This window comes from Erinaceus europaeus, chromosome X, assembly GCF_950295315.1.
Source record: "Erinaceus europaeus chromosome X, mEriEur2.1, whole genome shotgun sequence".
Lineage (NCBI taxonomy): Eukaryota > Metazoa > Chordata > Mammalia > Eulipotyphla > Erinaceidae > Erinaceus > Erinaceus europaeus.
Window position 1 is genome coordinate 125,172,238 of NC_080185.1, and position 18,240 is coordinate 125,190,477.

The window sequence follows — 18,240 nt, forward strand, 5'->3', positions numbered from 1 at the left end:
TGGCTGATTTTATTATATTCTTAAATTACACAATTGAACACTTATGTCCTATAACCCAAAGAGAAAATGATTGAAATAACTACAATTTGCACACCTTGGTGTAAAATAATAGTAGAAAGGAAGTGGGAGTAAAGGATTGGTTAGTAAATGAGAGGTAGAGACATTAAATGGCAAAGGAAACTATGACTATTTTTTAAATCTCTTTATTGGGGGATTAATGTTTTACAGTCGACAGCAAATACAATAGTTTGTACATGCATAACATTTCCCAGTTTTCCACATAACAATGCAGCCCCCACTAGGTCCTCCTCCGCCATCATGTTCCAGGACCTGTACTCCCCCCCAACCCCAGAGTCTTTTACTTTGGTGCAGTACACCAACTTCATTCCAAGTTCTGCTTAGTGTTTTCTCTTCTGATCTTGTTTTTCAGCTTCTGTCTGTGAGTGAGATCATCCCATATTCATCCTTCTGTTTCTGCCTTATTTCTCTTCACATGATTTCTTCAAGCCCCATCCAAGATGGGCTGAAAACAGTAAAATCACCATTTTTAATACCTGAGTAGATTTTGCATCACATATAGTGTGACCATGCTGCTGCAATCCGGCACCAACAGAAAGCCGGGTCCGGGTCCTTACGCTGAATAGCCAAAGGGGTAGGCGGTATTAGCCAATCAGCCCTGGCTATCCATTTCCCTCCTCTTCTGTTATATTATGTATGACTATTATATTCCTCAATTTGATGACTAATTATGAGATTCTACTTGATAATATGCAAAGTTCCATTCTCAGTCAGCATAGCATGTTCGATGTCATCCCGGTTCCATACATATGCAGCTGACTGATGCTGTAAATCATATCACAAAGCATAGTTGCATGAGATTTTGGGAAATGTAGGTTTTAGTCTTCTAAACCCTTGTAGACACCAAGTGGGAACAAAGAATACATGAAAGTGCTGTGCAGCAAACAGCACTGTGAAGGTAGAACTTTCTGTTCTTTACTCTTGCTATTGCTCATCGCTGCTGCTGACTCACCTGGAAGCTGGTTAGAAAGGCCAAATCCCTGCTCTTGTCCCTGAGCTACTGAGCCACAGCCTGCATTTCTACAAGGCCAAGCGATCTGCGTCCACGTAGCAGCTTGTTAAGGATCGGACTAAAGCTTGTACATATTGTCTTCCCAGTAGTGGTATATGTATGTTCTTCTCTCTACTCTCACCAAGACTATGCTCCATCTCACTGATATTTTCAAATTAAGTGTTTGAAATTGGAAACTCTTTGATTATGCACTGAACCGGGCATCTTTCAGTTATTAAATTGAATATTTTTTGCCATTGTTGTTGTTACTATTATTGTTGTTGTTGCTGCTGCTGTCGTTGTTGGACAGGACAGAGAGAGGAGGGGAAGACAGAGAGGGGGAGAGAAAGATAGACACCTGCAGACCTGCTTCACCGCCTGTAAAGCGAAAGCGACCCCTCTGCAGGTGGAGAGATGGGGCCTCAGACTGGGACCCATATGCCAGGCCTTGCACTTCACACCATGTGAAAATTGAATATGTATGATCATCTAGCTAGGACCTTATGGATGCACGTTTTTATATTCCTTGATAACTTTTTCATCAGGCAGAGGGAGAGAGAGAAAAAGGAAGGAGAGGTGCAACAAAAGCAGAACTGTCCCCAGTGCTGTGGAATTCCAGTGTGGCGCTGGAACTCAAGCCTGGACTGTGCACACGGCAAGACAAGTGAGCCATTCCAACCCAGTGAGCTATTTCTCTGGCCCCTAAATAGATTATTTCTTTTCACTCTCTGAAGGTACTTTTTACGTTTATGAGTTATTGTACAGTTTCACTTTAAAAAGCTTTATTTATTTACTGAGAAAAAGAGGAGGGAGAGAGAGACAGAACCAGACTGTCACTCTTACACGTGCAATGTTGCTGATCAAACTTGGGATGTCATGCTTGATAGTCCCAGTGCTTTATTCATTGTGCCACCTCACTGGCCTTTTTCTTTAGACTTTATAAATTCTATTAGTGATTTAATATTGATTTATAAAATTATAAGATAACAAGGGTCTCATTCCACCCCATTCCTACCACCAGAGTGCTGTGTCCCCATTTCCTCCATTGGAAACTGCAGCAATTCTCCAGGATCACAGATACTTTTTCTATGGGCCTGCTTTCACTTCCTTTCTAAGTCACACCTCCACCTCTGACTCCTTCTGAGTGTCCTTCCATTTTTCCTCTTCTCTCTCTGGGTCCTGATGGAATTAGCATTCAGAGCCCTCAGGTCATCTTCTCCGAGCATTACTCTTGCTCTGGGAGTATGGATCAGAATTTTTTTTGGGGTGCAGAAGGTGGGAATTTTGGCTTCTGTAATTGCTTCTCCACTGGACATGAGCATTGGCAGGTGGATCTATACCTCCATCCAGCCTGTTTCTATCTTTCCCTAGTGGGGTAGGCGTTCTGGAGAGGTGAGGTTCCAGGGCAAATTGGTGAGGTTGTCTGCCCAGAAAAATCAGGATGGAATCATAGTAGCATCTGCAACTTGGTGACTGAAAGACAATAAGATATATAACAGGACAACATGTTTAATTAACAGGAACCAAAAAGTAGGAATAGAGCAGATGAGAACAGGGATTTTAGGGTGGATAGAAGCTAGGAAGTCTATTTGAGATATGTTCCTAAGAGCCCGTGACTTTAGTAATTTTTTTTTTACGTCAGTAATTTTTGCCTGAGATTGATAGCTAACTATGTAGGTGGACTACAAATACTGTCTGGGCTGGGGTGGGTAGGAGGGAGAGTACAGGTACAAAAAGGATGGCAGAGGACCTAGTGGGAGTTGTATTGTTATGTGGAAAACTGAGAAATGTTATGCGTGTACAAACTATTGTATTTACTGACAAATGTAAAACATTAATCACCCAATAAAGAAATTAATATATATATATATATATATATATATATATATATTGTCTGGGAAGATGGTATTAGAGTTGAGAATAGGACTGTACAGCTGGATTAGGGTAGAGAGTAGCTCCTAAAGTTGAAGAAAGTATATCATATAATTAACTGTTTACCACATCTGACCTGTGGCTCCTGTATTTTCATATTTAGCACAGGAGTCTGTCTAACCTCCATTCCCTGTTAGTCTGAGCTTATAGTCCTTAGTCGCAGCTGGAAACATTCTAGGCTGCACTACTTTCAGGACCTATCTTCCTTGAGGGATTACTGCCCTTTTTCTTAGTATAAGAATGTTTTTTTTGTTTTGTTTTAAAATATTTAAAAAATTGTTTTATATTATTATCATTATTATTTTTGCCTCCAGGGTTATTGCTGGGGCTCAGTGCCTGCACCATGAATCCACTGCTCTTGGAGGCCATTTTTCCCATTTTGTTGCCCTTGTTGTTGTCGATATTATTAGTGTTGTCATTGCTGTTGCTGTTGTTGGATAGCACAGAGAGAGGAGGGGAGACAGAAAGGAAGAAAGAAAGACACCTGCAGACCTGCTTCACCACCTGTGAAGCACCCCCCCACCCCCACAGGTGGATAGCTGGGGCCTCGAATTGGGATCCTTGCACTTTGCACCATGTGCTTAACCTGCTGTGCTACCACCCGACCCCGTTTAAAACTCTTTAATGAATTAATTTATTTATTAATAGATTCAGAGAATTTGAGAGGGAAGGGGATGATGGAAAGAGATACAGACACCTACAGCCCTGCTTCACCACTTGTGAAGCTTCCCCCTTGCAGTGGGGACTAGGGTCCTGAACCTAGATCCTTGCACACTGTAACATGTGTGCTCTGCTAGGTATGCCACCAGTTGGCCCCAATAATATTTTTGATATTAAGAAAATTGTTGGGGGCTGGGAGGTGGCATGCCTGGTTGAGCCTACATGTTCCCATGTGCAAGGGCTCTCAAGCCCCAGCTCCACAACTGTACGGAGGGAGCCACATGAGCAGTGCATCAGGTCTGCAGGTGTCTCTTTTTCTGTGTTCCACTCTACCTCCTGTTACCCTCTCATCCTCTCTCTGTCTTATCAAACAGAAAAAAAAAAAAGAAAAGAAAAAGAAAAAAAAATGGTCACTGGGAATGATGGATTTGTAATGCAGGCACAGACCCTCAGTGATTACCCTGGAGGCAGTTACAAAAAAAGGAGAAAGGGGAGTCGGGCGGTAGCGCAGCAGGTTAAGCGCAGGTGGCGCAAAGCACAAGGACCGGCATAAGGATCCCGGTTCGAACCCCGGCTCCCCACCTGCAGGGGAGTCGCTTCCCAGGCGGTGAAGCAGGTCTGCAGGTGTCTGTCTTTCTCTCCTCCTCTCTGTCTTCCCTTCCTCTCTCCATTTCTCTCTGTCCTATCCAACAATGACAACAACAACAATAATAACTACAACAATAAAACAACAAGGGCAACAAAAGGGAGTAAATAAATAAAATAAATATTTAAAAAAAATTTTTTAAAAAGGAGAAAGGAAACTTACCTTTTTTTCCTTTCATGTGGGTCACAATTATCTTCCTCATTTGCCTCTTTTACTTTTGTTCATGATTTAATTTCATACTTAATCCATATGTGGTTGAAATTTGTGACCTTTTCTTTCATGGCTTGAAGTTTCTTTTTTTCATAGAAAGACCTTTATCACCTTCAGATTATTTTTAAAACTCTCACATTTTCTTTGTGATGATCAAATCTTTGATCCACTAGAATGTGTTTGGTCTAGCTGTATGAAGTAAGGATCCAACTGAATAGCTATTTTATAAGATTCTTGTCAAGAGTGGATAAATAGAAATAAGAGCAATGTATAACCAAGACAGTAAGTAGTGAAGGTTTATTGTGTTTGCACCAAAAAGACAGTTTGTAAAACTATCAAACACTCAAAGCACAACATGGAGCCAGGCTCAGAGCTTGGTCATTATTAAGCAGCTTATACTGAGAAGGCAGTAACTTTATTCTTCACTGTGATTGGTTATATAAGATTACATTTATCATAAAATGATAATGATTCAGAAAATAGTTTGTTTTGCTTTTGATTTCCAGAGACATAAACAAGAAATGAAGCAAGCGAAGTTAGTCTGGCAAAATAAGCTAAATTTAGCTTTGCATATAAGAGTAAACTCAAGGCTGGTCTCTTTTTGTTTTTGATTATAACACTATACATAGTGGTTTGTTTGTTTGTTTTGGTCATTGCCAGGGCTTCACCACACCTGGATGCTTTTTTCCCTGGATAAAAACAGAGACAAAGAGGCAAAGAAAGGAAGTGAAAGAGACCACAACACCAGAGTTTTTTTTTAATTTTTATTTAATAAAATGAAAATATTGACAAGACTATAGGATAAGATAACCCCCTCTCTTGATAGCTTCCCTATTCTTTATCCCTCTGGTAGTATGGACCTAGGATCATTATGGGGTGCAGAAGGTGAAAGGTCTGGCTTCATTGTTGCTTCTCTACTGAGTTTGGGCATTGGCAGGTCGATCCATGCTCCCAGCCTCTCTCTCTCTTTCCCTCGTGGGGCAGGGTTCTAGGGAAGTGGGGCTCCAAGACACATGGTGGGGTCATCTGCGCAGGGAAGTCAGATTGGCATCATGGTATCACCTGGAACCTGGTGGCTGAAAAAGAGCTAAGACAGAAAGCAGAGCAAATTGTTGACTAATCATGAACCTAAAGGCAAGAATATTGCAGGTGAAGATTTGGGGGTCTCCATTTTGGAAAAAGCTAGTAGGTCTATTTTAGGTCTATTCCAAGGGGCCCATGGCTTTATTAGTTTTTGCCTGCACCTGACATCTGATATGCAAGTGGACCCAAGTTATTGTCTGGGGAGATGTTGTCATAGTTAGAAAAATGATCAGAAAGCTGGATCAGGGAAGAGAGTAGCTCCTAAGTATGGGAAAAGTATAGAAATGTTGTTAACTGTGAACCCCATTTATTTGATCTGGGGCCCATATTCAGCACAGGAGCCTATGTAACCTCTGCATCCCTGTAGGTCTAAGCTCGCATTCTGTGGTCATGGCTAGGAACATTCCAGGCTGTGCTAATTCCAGGACCCATCTTCCTCGGGTAGTAGGTAGAGTATGTTGTCTAACCTCCCTTCAGAGAATGGAACAGTCCCTACCATTGTTGATCCACGTTGAGGGCAAGGTCCTATAGGGGCCCACAAAGGGGCCCATTATGTTGTTCCTGATGGAGATGACTAGTGACAGTGGCAAGAAGGATCTGTTATGGGTCTAAGTCTGTGTAACACCAAAGCTTCTTACAATGCAGTGGGAGCCAGACTCATACCTCGGTCTGGCACAATGCAAAGCAGTTCACTATCCAAATGAGCTATTTTGCCTACCTTAAGTATCAGGATTCTTAATCAGGCATCCATGAATACTTACAGAGTATTTAAACACCTTCAAATGCATGTGAACTTGTGTCTGAATTTTAATTTTCTGAAGCAAAGATCCAAAGATTTGGTCCATTCAATTCTTTAAAAAATGATTAAAGATTATTGTCTTATGCAATATTCCATCATCTTATAAGGCCTCTATTACTTCCTATGTCTTCATCACTTCCAAATGGCCAATGATAACCTTCTCTTGTCCTCCAGGTTTGGGCATACTACAGTAAATATGGCCAGTGTAATTATTAAGTTCCTTACAACAGAAAGACAAGAGGATAGAAGATGGAGTAACAAAAGCAAAGCTGAGTAGGACACACACACACACACACACACACACACACACACACACACACACACACACACACACACACAGAGTTTATATTCCTTCCTTCCTTCCTTCCTTCCTTCCTTCCTTCCTTCCTTCCTTCCTTCCTTCCTTCCTTCCTTTCTTTCTTTCTTTCTTTCTTTCTTTCTTTCTTTCTTTCTTTCTTTCTTTCTTTCTTTCTTTCTTTCCCGGACCACTGCTCAGCTCTGGCCTAGGGTGGTGTGGGGGATTGAACCAGGATCATGGAGCCTTAGCCATGAGAGTCTGTTTGTCTCCGCATTATGCTCTCTCCCTCCACCTCCAGCAGTGCCCTTTGTAGGCAGAGAAAGTAGTCAGCTGTTAAAGCAGTGGTATGAAAGCAATCTTCAGAAGCTGAAAAAGACAAGGGAATAGATTCTCCCCTGGAGCCTACCGAGAAAAATCAAGCTTTGCTAAGCCGAGATGAGAAGGATAATTATTGGATGACCTCCCTCAGAAGTGGGACTTAAGAAACAAGGACAGAAAGAGAAAACATGAAGGAAAACTTGGATTGAGTTTGATGTATTGTACCAAAGCAGGGGACTCTGGGGAAGAAGGAGAATGTGTGTGTGGTGGGGTAGGGGTTGGGGTGGGGGTTTGTGGTCCTTGTGCATGATGATGGAAAAGGACCTTAGTTGAGAGTGAGAGTATTTTGCAGACACCTATCGATCACAGGTAGATGAGAATTTGTACCCATGTGTCAACAAGTATACTGTACTCCACTAACCTTTCCCAATGCAGTTTAAAAAAAAAAATCAGCCTCATCAGCACTTTGATTTTATCTCTGAATCAGCTGGGGATCATGTTTAAATGCAGATTCTGATTCTAGGTTTTGGGTGGACTCTAGAGTTGTACATCTTTAACAAATTCCTAGATACTGCTGACATCATTGATGTAAGGATTATATTTGAGTAGTGATGACAAAGAGTGACTTAATGAAAATTAAAACTCAAAACTGGGGAATTGGGCTGTAGTGCAGCGGGTTAAGCACCGGTGGCACAGTGCATAAGGACCGGCGTAAGGATCCTGATTTGAGCCCCCGGCTCCCCACCTGCAGGGGAGTCACTTCACAAGCGGTGAAGCAGGTCTGCAGGTGTCTGTCTTTCTCTCCCCCTCTCTGTCTTCCCCTCCTCTCTCCATTTCTCTCTGTCCTATCCAACAACGACGACGACAACAATAATAACTAAAAAAAAAAAAACTTAAAACTGAAGCACAGAATTTTGTGCTCTTCCTCTGTATTATAGAAGAGAGACTGGAATAGGAGATAGCATACCAGAGTTAAACTTGACTCAGCTACTTACTTTGTGACCTCCGTCTTTGGGACCCATTTCTCTTATGTATAGAGTAGGGAAAAAAGACTTATCTCACGGGACACTCATGAGGATCAAATAGTTGTTGTATGTGTGATATCTGGTAGGGGCTCAATAAGTGCTTATTAACTCTGAGCCCGCCACAGTCACTGGTATTTCAAGAGGACTCCAAAAGCTCTGGCTACACACCACCAAAGTATCTAGAAGACAAATTTGATCAGCCTTCCAGATGGCTGTCGACATGATGCCAAGCATCCAGATATTTGGACTTTGTTCAAAATATATTCAACATGCATCTTTCCCCTTTCAGATGGGTGTTTTGGCCTCAAGAAGATGGGGAGTTGAGGGGGTTTTGTGTAGAAAGATGTTATCTATCCAACTTCACTAGGTCTTTTGTATACTTTGGAGCAGCTTACAGATACACTGGTGAATGGTAATGCATGCAACATGGGTAATCTCACTTTTCAGAAAGCCTTTGATACTGTTCCATCTAATGGGCTGCTTAAACCCAAGACAGCAGGGACTCTTGATGGAACCCTGGGAAAAGAGGAGAAACTGGCTAGAGAACAAAACAAAAAATTTAGAGTGAGACAGCATGGAGAATAGATAGAAGATGAGGTTTCACTCAGAGTGCAGGGGAGGAAGTCCAGGTGTCACTGTGACTGCGACATAGGTTGGGGTGTAAGTTCAAGCATATGGAAGAAATGATAATTGCCAGGGAAATTGGAAATCCGTGCTGGGACTCCACAATATGTGAACTTCAGGTGTGGTAATGATAATGAACTTTCTTTTTTTTTTTTAAAAAAAATTTACTTATAAAAAGGAAACACTGACAAAACCATAGGATAAGAAGGGTACAACTCCACACAATTCCCACCACCAGAACTCCATATCCCATCCCCTCTCCTGATAGCTTTCCTATCCTTTAACTTCTTGGGAGTATGCATCCCGGGTCATTATGGGGTACAGAACGTGGAAGGTCTGGCTTCTGTAATTGCTTCCCCGCTGAACATGGGTGTTGGCAGAAGTCCTGTTCGCATCATGGTAGCATCTGGCACCTGGTGGCTGAAAAAAAAAGTTAGCCTATAGAGTCAAACAAATTGTTGACTAATCATGAACCTAAAGGCTGGAATAGTGCAGATGAAGAGTTGGGGTCTCCATTTTGGAAATAGCTAGTAGGCCTCTTTTCATTATATGCCAAAGGGCTCTTAACTATACTAGTTTTTTCCTGAGCCTGACATCTGATATGCAGGTGGATCCAAGTTATTGTCTGGGGAGGTGATGTCTTGGCTGGAAGAAGAGCTAGAAAGCTGGATCAGGGAAGAGAGCAGCTCTCAAATATGGGAAAGGGGTATAAATATTGTTGACTGTAACCCCCATCGATTGGATCTGATCTGGGACCCATATTCAGCTTAGAAGCCTATGTGACCTCTGCATCCCTGTAGGTCTGAGCTCACATTCTGTGGTCATGAGTAGGAATGTTCCATCCAAGCTGCCCCAATTTCAGGACCCATCTTCCTCAGGTGGTAGATAGAGTATGTTGTGCAGCCTCCCTTCAGAGGATGGAACATTCTCTACTGTTGTTCATCTGCATTGAGGACAAGGTCCTATGGGGGCCCACAAAGGGGTCTATTGTGTTGTTCCTGTTGGAGATGACCAGTGACAGTGGAGAGATATGAACTTTCTTTAACGATCTGTCTTCTGAAGATTAAATATAGAGTCATGTATTGCTTAGTGATAGAGGCTGTGTTCTGAGAAATATGTTGTTTGACATTTTGTCCTCGGGTAAATGTCATGGAATATATTATCAGCCTCTTGGCATTAAATAATCACTACTTGTTATCCTTGAAAGACTATAAAGGACACTTAATGATATAAAACCAATTTTGATTTAAGAATTAAAATGTCCATCAGCAATACAAGTCTTTTAGTAGACAATTTTTTTAAAGTGTATTCATTGTAAATCTAGAACAATAAATACACATTTCTCTAATTCAGTGGTTCTCAGCTGGGACCAATTTTGCCCATCCTCTAACTCATTTGGCAGTTCTGCAGACCTTTTTGGTTGTCACATCTTGCGGGATAGCGCATTCTGCAGTGCACAGGGTAAGCCCACCACAGGCTTTCTGCAAGGTCCAAATGTCAGCAGTGCCAGGGTTGAGAAATCCCAAACCACTGTGCCCTGAAGTTTGCACAGGAGGAAGAAATTCATAAAGTAAGCATTTTCTGTATGAAGGAGTTCTCTGAAAAAAAAAATTCATGGAAAAAAGTACCCATTGTCACTGAACTAAGAAGTGCTCTAAAACTAGAAACGGCAGGCAGGAGCACAGAGGGGCCCCTCATATAGCTCACTGGAAGAGGGAGCTACCACATAACTCACATGGCACAGCTTCAGCGGTTCTGGAGAGGATGGTGGGACCCTAGTTCTGGTCAGTCTTCAGAGGCTTTGCCTCCTGTTGTGGGAAAGAAATTTAGTGTGAGATTCCTTCTTAACCACCTCACTCAGTTAATTCTCTGAGTTGCCATGGAAGATGAAGCAGAATGGAAACCCAACTTGAAAATTGAAGAGAAGTGGGAGCAAAGAAGTTTAACTGGGAATAGATAGCAGAAAAAAGGTGCTTTAATTTTCACTTTCCTCAAAATGTAGACTTCTCTGTAAGGAAGGACAGACTCATTCACAATTCCTTCTTTGTTAATTTAACATAAAACAAACCATTTCTGTGACAGGTCCTTGGTTGTCAAATGGCACATTATAACCTCTGACTACCTCCATTTTGGAGGTTGTAACAGATACCCCAGGAACTTGGTCTGCCACCCAAAAATGAAAGAGGTCATCAGGAAAGGACTGGATTATGTTGAGGAGTGGTAAGTCAGAGCTCCGGACTGTGGAGGCACCGTGAGGAGCGTTCTGCACACTGATGCAGCCCTGCCTATGTGTATGCACAGATGTTCACACAGAGGGCATCACTGTGGGCCTCAGCACCACTGCCAACATTCCAGGCTGGACTATTCGCAAAGACTAAGTGATGAAACTCTGCAGTCAGTTAATTTTCTGAACAGTTTGTGCGATGTGTATGCACGTGTGATTACACACTACATGTCTTAACTATAATTTGAGCATTAGTTTCATGCTTTTGTTCATATTCTACTATGTAGTTTGTTAGTGAAGGCCAGGGTCTGTATTTGACACCAGTTAAAGGTGGCACACCTCCATTCATTCTGTTCCTTTGGATCCTGAATCATGACTGAGAAATCCCTATCTTTGTTCAAATGTGGAAGGAGTAATAATTTCTCAGTTTTCTGGGAGTCGGGCGGTAGTGCAGCGGGTTAAGCGCAGGTGGCGCAAAGCGCAAGGACTGGCGAAAGGATCCCGGTTCGAGCCCCCGGCTCCCCACCTGCAGGGGAGTCGCTTCACAGGCGGTGAAGCAGGTCTGCAGGTGTCTATCTTTCTCTCCCCCTCTCTGTCTTCCCCTCCTCTCTCCATTTCTCTCTGTCCTATCCAACAACGACTACAACAATAAAACAGCTATGGCAACAAAAGGGAATAAATAAATAAATACTTTTTAAAAGTTCTCAGTTTGCTGCAAAACACTCTTCCCAGTGTAGGTCCTCCTCCGCCGTCATGCACCAGGACCTGCAGGTCCACCCGCAACATCCTTTACTTTGGATTACGAAGCACAACAGACCCAGTCCAAGTGCTGCTCTGTGTTTCCCTTTTCTGTTCTTGATTCTTAACTTCTGCCCGTGAGTCGGATCCTCCCATATGCGTCTTTCTCCTTCTGGCTTATTTACTTCACATGATTCCTTCAAGCTCCGTTCAACATGAGGTGAGGAAAGCAACTTCATCATTCTTTATATATTTTTTATTATTTTAATTTTTTCCCCTTTTGTTGCCCTTGTGGTTTATCATCGTTGTTGTTATTGCTGTCGTTGTTGGATAGGACAGAGAGAAATGGCGAGAGGAGGGGAAGACAGACAGGGGGAGAGAAAGACAGACACCTGCAGACCTGCTTCACCGCCTGTGAAGCGACTCCCCTGCAGGTGGGGAGCTGGGGGCTCGAACCGGGATCCTTATGCTGGTCCTTGCGCTTTGCACCATGTGCGCTTAACCCGCTTCACCACTGCACCGCTCCTGACTTCATCATTCTTAACAGCTGAGAGTAAGTATTCCATTGTGTATCTAGACCACAACTTGCTCAGGCACTCATCTGTTGTTGGCCACCTGGGTTGCTTCCAGGTTTTGGCTATTACAAATTGTGCTGCTATGAACATAAGTATACATAGGTCTTTTTGGATGGGTGTGTTCGGTTATAGCCCCAGGAGAGGAATTGCAGGGCCATAGGGTAAGTCCACTTTGAGCCTTCTGGGAGTTCTCCAGACTGTTCTCTACAGGGGTTCGACCAATTTATATTTTGTGGCTATTTTCTGTTACTGCTAAGCTTTTACACACACACACACACACACACACACACACACACACACACACACACTTACTTCAGAACACATACAGAGGTAATGAATGGCATCGATAATGTGGAAAATTCATGAATGAGAGATGTTCAGTTTTCAGATATGGATTTTCCTATTGCCTTTGTGTCATGCATTATCTCACTAGAAAGCTTCAGTGTGTGAGTTCCAGTATGTGAATTTAGCAGTGAACTTTCCAAGTGTGAGGGTTGACTCACAACTCAGAGCTAATCCAAGGAAATGCAGAAATATATGGAGAAAATACATAGGAATGAAGAAGAGAAAATTGCACATTTCAAAGAACTTATTAAAGAAGACTAAGCCTTTTATTTGATGCTTTATTCTTTTATTAACACTATAATTTTAAGTGTGCTCTTGGCACTAATTTCTGTTAACATTTCTGAAATTGCCACATAAGTTCTCTTGAGGAAAATATCAGGTACCTACACTAGGGTCAATGTAGTGGATAGAATCAAATTGGTTTTCAGGTCTTGGATATAATCAAATTGGTTTTCTCCATATATCAGTAATGCCACCCAACAACTAAGCCTGAAATTCTAACCATGGGGAGGACAAAAGGCACCTAAGGAATAGTCTCTTCCCTCCAAAGAGTGTAACAATAAAAGTGAAGGGAAGACATACACTTGAGACAGTTTGGTAGCAATTAAATGCTTTACGTAGACATCAAAATCTTGATGAAGGACATAGTTGATAACTAGTAGAGCTGATAATGCTTTGCTTGGCAGAATCAAGTTCCTCCCGCTCCAACACACCTGCATTCTGACTCCCACAACTTGTAATGTAGTGCCCTGCATTTCAAACCACACTTGTGGTGATAATTAACTCGAGGCTTTTCAGGTGGAGAAATGATCTTGGATTATCTGGTGGGCACAGTGATATCACAAGAGTCTTTCTAAGGTGGAAGCAGCAGGGTCAGAGGCAGGGAAGAGAGGGGAGCCAGTCAGTAAGGCAGGACCATGAGCCGTGGACCTCAAGCACTTCTAGAACCTGGAAGGAATACGCGTTCCCCTACAGTTTCCACAAGCAACACAGTCTGCTGACCTTTTTTGGACCCCAATCCCCCACAACTGTCTAGAATACATCTGTTTTGTTTTGAGCCACTGAGTCTGCGGTCATGTGTTTCAGCAGCCCTAGGAGGAGACTGCCTCTGCTCCTAGAATGTTTCTCACCTCAGCGAACCACAAGTCCGTAGCTGGCAATGGGTGAGGCGGGCTAGGACTAAATCAGTATCTTGTCATGCCAAGTCATACCCTTGCCTAGTGAAATAGCTACAGACGCTGTTTTGGAGCAAAGATGAGAACAGAGGAAAAGTAGAAATGTAGAGGGAAGGAAGACAGAAGTGCTGGCTGATATTGCACCCTCTGGGTGCTTCTACTGGTTGATTTGCAAAGCCACGGACAAAGATGGTACCATTTCTGACTCCTTCACTTTCAGCCCTGTGTAATATAAACAATAAAAGAAGCATAGTTGGAGAGAATTTGGCACAAGTCTATCAAAATAGTTATTGCTAGTTTGGTTCTTAATAGTGAACAACGATCTCTAGTGCTTTTTTTTTTACTTCTTTTAAATTTTATTTTAATATTTATTTATTATATAGAGACATACTGAGAGGGAAAGAGGAGATAGGGAGAAAGAAAGCGTGACACCTACAGCACTGCTTCACTGCTCACGAAGCTCTCCTTTTGCAGGTGGCTTGAACCCAGGTACTTTTGCGTTCAGTGCACATGGCGCAAAGCGCAAGGACCGGCGTAAGGATCCCAGTTCGAGCCCCCGACTCCCCACCTGCAGGAGGTTGCTTCACAAGCGATGAAGCAAGTCTGCAGGTGTCTGTCTTTCTCTCCTCCTCTCTGTCTTCCCCTCCTCCTCTCTCCATTTCTCTCTGTCCTATCCAGCAAAGACAGCGATAACAACAACAATAATAGCAACAATAACAGTAAGCAACAAGGGCAATAAAAGGGGGGGAGATGAGAAACTGCTGTAGATAGCACAGCAGCTTATGCAACAGACTCTCATGCCTGTGACGCAGAGGCTCTTCCCAGGTTCCATCCCCAGCACCACCATAAGCCAGAGCTGAGAAGTGCTCTGTTTAAAAAAATGAGAAACTGCTTGATCTTCAAAGAAACGTATTTATTATGATTATGATTATTTTAATTCCTCTTCCAGGGACATGAACTTTACATTTCTTAAAAGGCTGCTAGAGGCTCTAATTTCACTGCTAGGGGATAATCAGTAAAGACTTAGCTAGGGAGTCGGGCGGTAGCGCAGCGGGTTGGGCGCAGGTGGCGCAAAGTACAAGGACCAGCGTAAGGATCCCGGTTCGAGCCCCCGGCTCCCCACCTGCAGGCGGTCACTTCACAAGTGGTGAAGCAGGTCTGCAGGTGTCTATCTTTCTCTCCTTCTCTCTGTCTTGCCCTTCTGTCTCCATTTCTCTCTGTCCTATCCAACAAAGACGACATCAATAACAACGATAACTACAACAATAAAAAAAAAAGACTTAACTAGAGGGGGCGGGGTAGGGTGGCACAGCTGATGAGTGCACCTGTCACCATATGCAGAGCCCCTGCTCCCCACCTGCAGAGGGGGGCTTCATGAGCAGTGGAGCAGTGCTGCATGTGTCTCTCTTTCTCCCTCTCTATCCCCCCTCCCTTCTTAATTTCTGTCTAGCCTATCAAATTGAAAAAAAAATAGGTATCAAAGTGGCATTGAAGATCCAGATGGGCTACTTTGATAGTGATGCAGTGACAGTTCTCACTAGGGGAATGACGGGCTACGATGGAACTCTGTGTGATCTTAAAACCTTATCTGTAAGGAGTAATGTGAGGGAGAACACTTCAGGAGTTGACATGATGAAATCCAAGGTGCCGCCTTAGTTCCAAAATAAGTTTCACACCGACTGAGATCTGTCATGTGTGAGTAATCGCACTAGCCCTGTTGCTAAGTCTTCCCTGCAGTGGTTGTTGCAGTACTGTGCAAGACTGACAGATGAGACGGAAAACCAAGACTTTGTTAAGCTCTTTCCTCAAGATGTCAGATTACAGATGTTGGAAGCGCGATCAGTCCCACAGCTTTCTGATTCCCAACTCCACATTCTCAAGCTCTCCTCTGTACTAAAATAACTTTCCACATACCTACAAGAATATGTCCTGGAAATATCAGAGTCATTCTCCATTCAGTGTCCACTTCCCCTTTATCTCCCCACCCCTGAATTTATTTAGTTATTCATGAGAAAGATAGGAGGAGAGAGAGAGAGAGAAAGAGAAAGAACCAGACATCACTCTGGTATATGTGCTGCCGGGGACTGAACTTGGAACCTCATACTTAAGAGAGTCCAGTGCTTTATTCACTGTGCCACCTCTGGACCACTTTCCCCCTTATCTCTATTCTCCTGGTTCAGCATTTCATCTGTCTTATTTCTTTTTTAATTTTTAAAAAATATTTATTTATTTATTCCTTTTCGATGCCCTTGTTGTTTTATTGTTGTAGTTATTATTCTTGCTATTGATGTTGTCATTGTTGGATAGGACAGAGAGAAATGGAGAGAGGAGGGGAAGACAGAGAGGGAGAGAGAAAGACAGACACCTGCAGACCTGCTTCACCGCCTGTGAAGGGACTCCCCTGCAGGAGGGGAGCCGGGGGCTTTGCACTTTGCGCTTCCTGCGCTTAACCCACTGTGCTACCACCCGACTCCCTGTCTTATTTCTTAGCTCCTACTTAGCAGTTTGCATGCCTTTATTCTTCTGTACTATGATTTAATATTTTATTTCTATCTCTCTTCTAATTCAGAATTCTTTATGAAGCATGTTTACCCTACTGTTCAGCTCATTTACTGAGTCAGAGTCATCTGTCTCTCTTTGTAATGTCTCAGAGCATTTAATTTCCTGATGTGCTTTGTGAATTTTGTCTGTGAGCTCATCTTTAAGGGATATAGTCTTCTGTAGGGTCCTCTACTTGCTTCTTTTCAGGGTTCTACAGGATTTGAACTTTCTAGGTCACGTGACTCATTAGCCTCTCAGTCCCATATTTTTCAGATGTGGAGACACCGACAAAAGATGTCTGGCACAAATACACACTAGGTATCCTTCATAATCCTCCTGAGGGACGGCAGTGAAGAGGCTGACTGGTAGGCTAGATGCGCAGTTGGGGAGTTGGCAGACTGTGGCCCACCAGCAAATTCTGCTTTCTGTTTCCTTTCTTAAGGCCTGTGAGCTAAGACTGACTTTTTATTTTATGTTACTTTTTGATAGAGACAGAGAGGTACACAGGAGAGAGACAGAGACAGAGACACCATAACACCACAGGTTTCTTCAGTGTGATGAGGGCCAGGCTCAAACCTGGGTGGCAGACATAGTAAAACAGTGAACTGTCCAAGTGAGAGATTTCACCAGCCCAACTTTTTGTTTATAAGTGGTTGATCAATGATAAGTAACATGCAATGCCATGAACTCCAAAGTTTGTGTTCATAAACAAAATTTTATTGGAACACACCACACCTACTTGTGTACTTATTTGTGTCTACTTTCATTCATGAACATCAATTAAGTAATTTCAGCAGAAATCATATATGGGCCAGAAAACCCAAAATATTTACTTCAGCTCCTTTACAGGAAATGTTTGCTAGAATAGATCATCTAATTGAAATCACCCCTGTTCTAAAGTGAACGTACGTTTTATAGTTGTATATTAAAATTATTTTCCATCATAAAAAATAGAGATAAAAAGTAAAGTAATTGCTAGTATCTTAAAATACCAGGGACATATTCAAAATCCCCCTAGTTTTGTATAAAGTACCATCTTTTCCTCCGGAAAGTAGTCCATTTCCTTCTGTGACCACCAGATGGCGACGCCAACAGTGGTTCAGAGGTTTGTCCATGTTTGATTTAAGAGATACTTTATGTATTATTTAAGAATGCTTTGTGAACAGCATAAATCTGAATATCAGCTAAATTGTGCTGGAATCAGAAAAGCCTCTGTAAAGAAACAGACCGAGGCCCAAATCCTAGCTTCTGGGGGTGTGCAGGTGGGCTAGGTGGGGAGCTGCCCAGGAGTAGGCAAGCTCTGCTTGATCTAAAGCAAGAATTACAAACTGCTGTGTACCCAAAATCATCAAGAGTACCTGTGGAAAAAGCAGTTCTGTTCAGTCACACTTAGCGAGTCTGCTGCAGCTCTTTGAAGAACCTGCTTTTTTTTTTTTTTCCCCAGCTTTGGATTTGATTCTAGTGTTTGTTAAGGTGCTCTGAGGATCACAGATTTAAAGATACTGATTTGAAGTGTGATTTCTTATCTCTAGGCCTGACCAGACAGGTGGCCAATTGTCCAAAATACAAAGTTCAAAGGTAAACAGAGACAGCAGAGCCCACTTTGTGGACGAGTCTTTCAACTTGTGAGGAAAAGTGGGGAAAGAGCCCTCTCAAGTTTCAAAACCCAGAGAAAGGGACTGAAAGATCCTCAAGACCCATCTAAATGGAAAGTTCTTCGGGCAGGGTTTCCACAGGATGGAAGTTGGGGAGATGTTAGAGACATAGCTGACCTGTGTAAAAAGACTGCAAGAGTCATCCTCACCTAACTTGGTACCTGACAAGTTGGGACTGGCCTGGGAGAGGTGGGTGAGGCTGTGCTGACAGTTGGAATGCTGAAGTTCCAGTGGCTGTTTTTTTTTTTTTTTTCCTATCTTTATTTATATATTGGATAGAGACAGCCAGAAATTGAGAGGAAGGGGTGATAGAGAGACCCCTG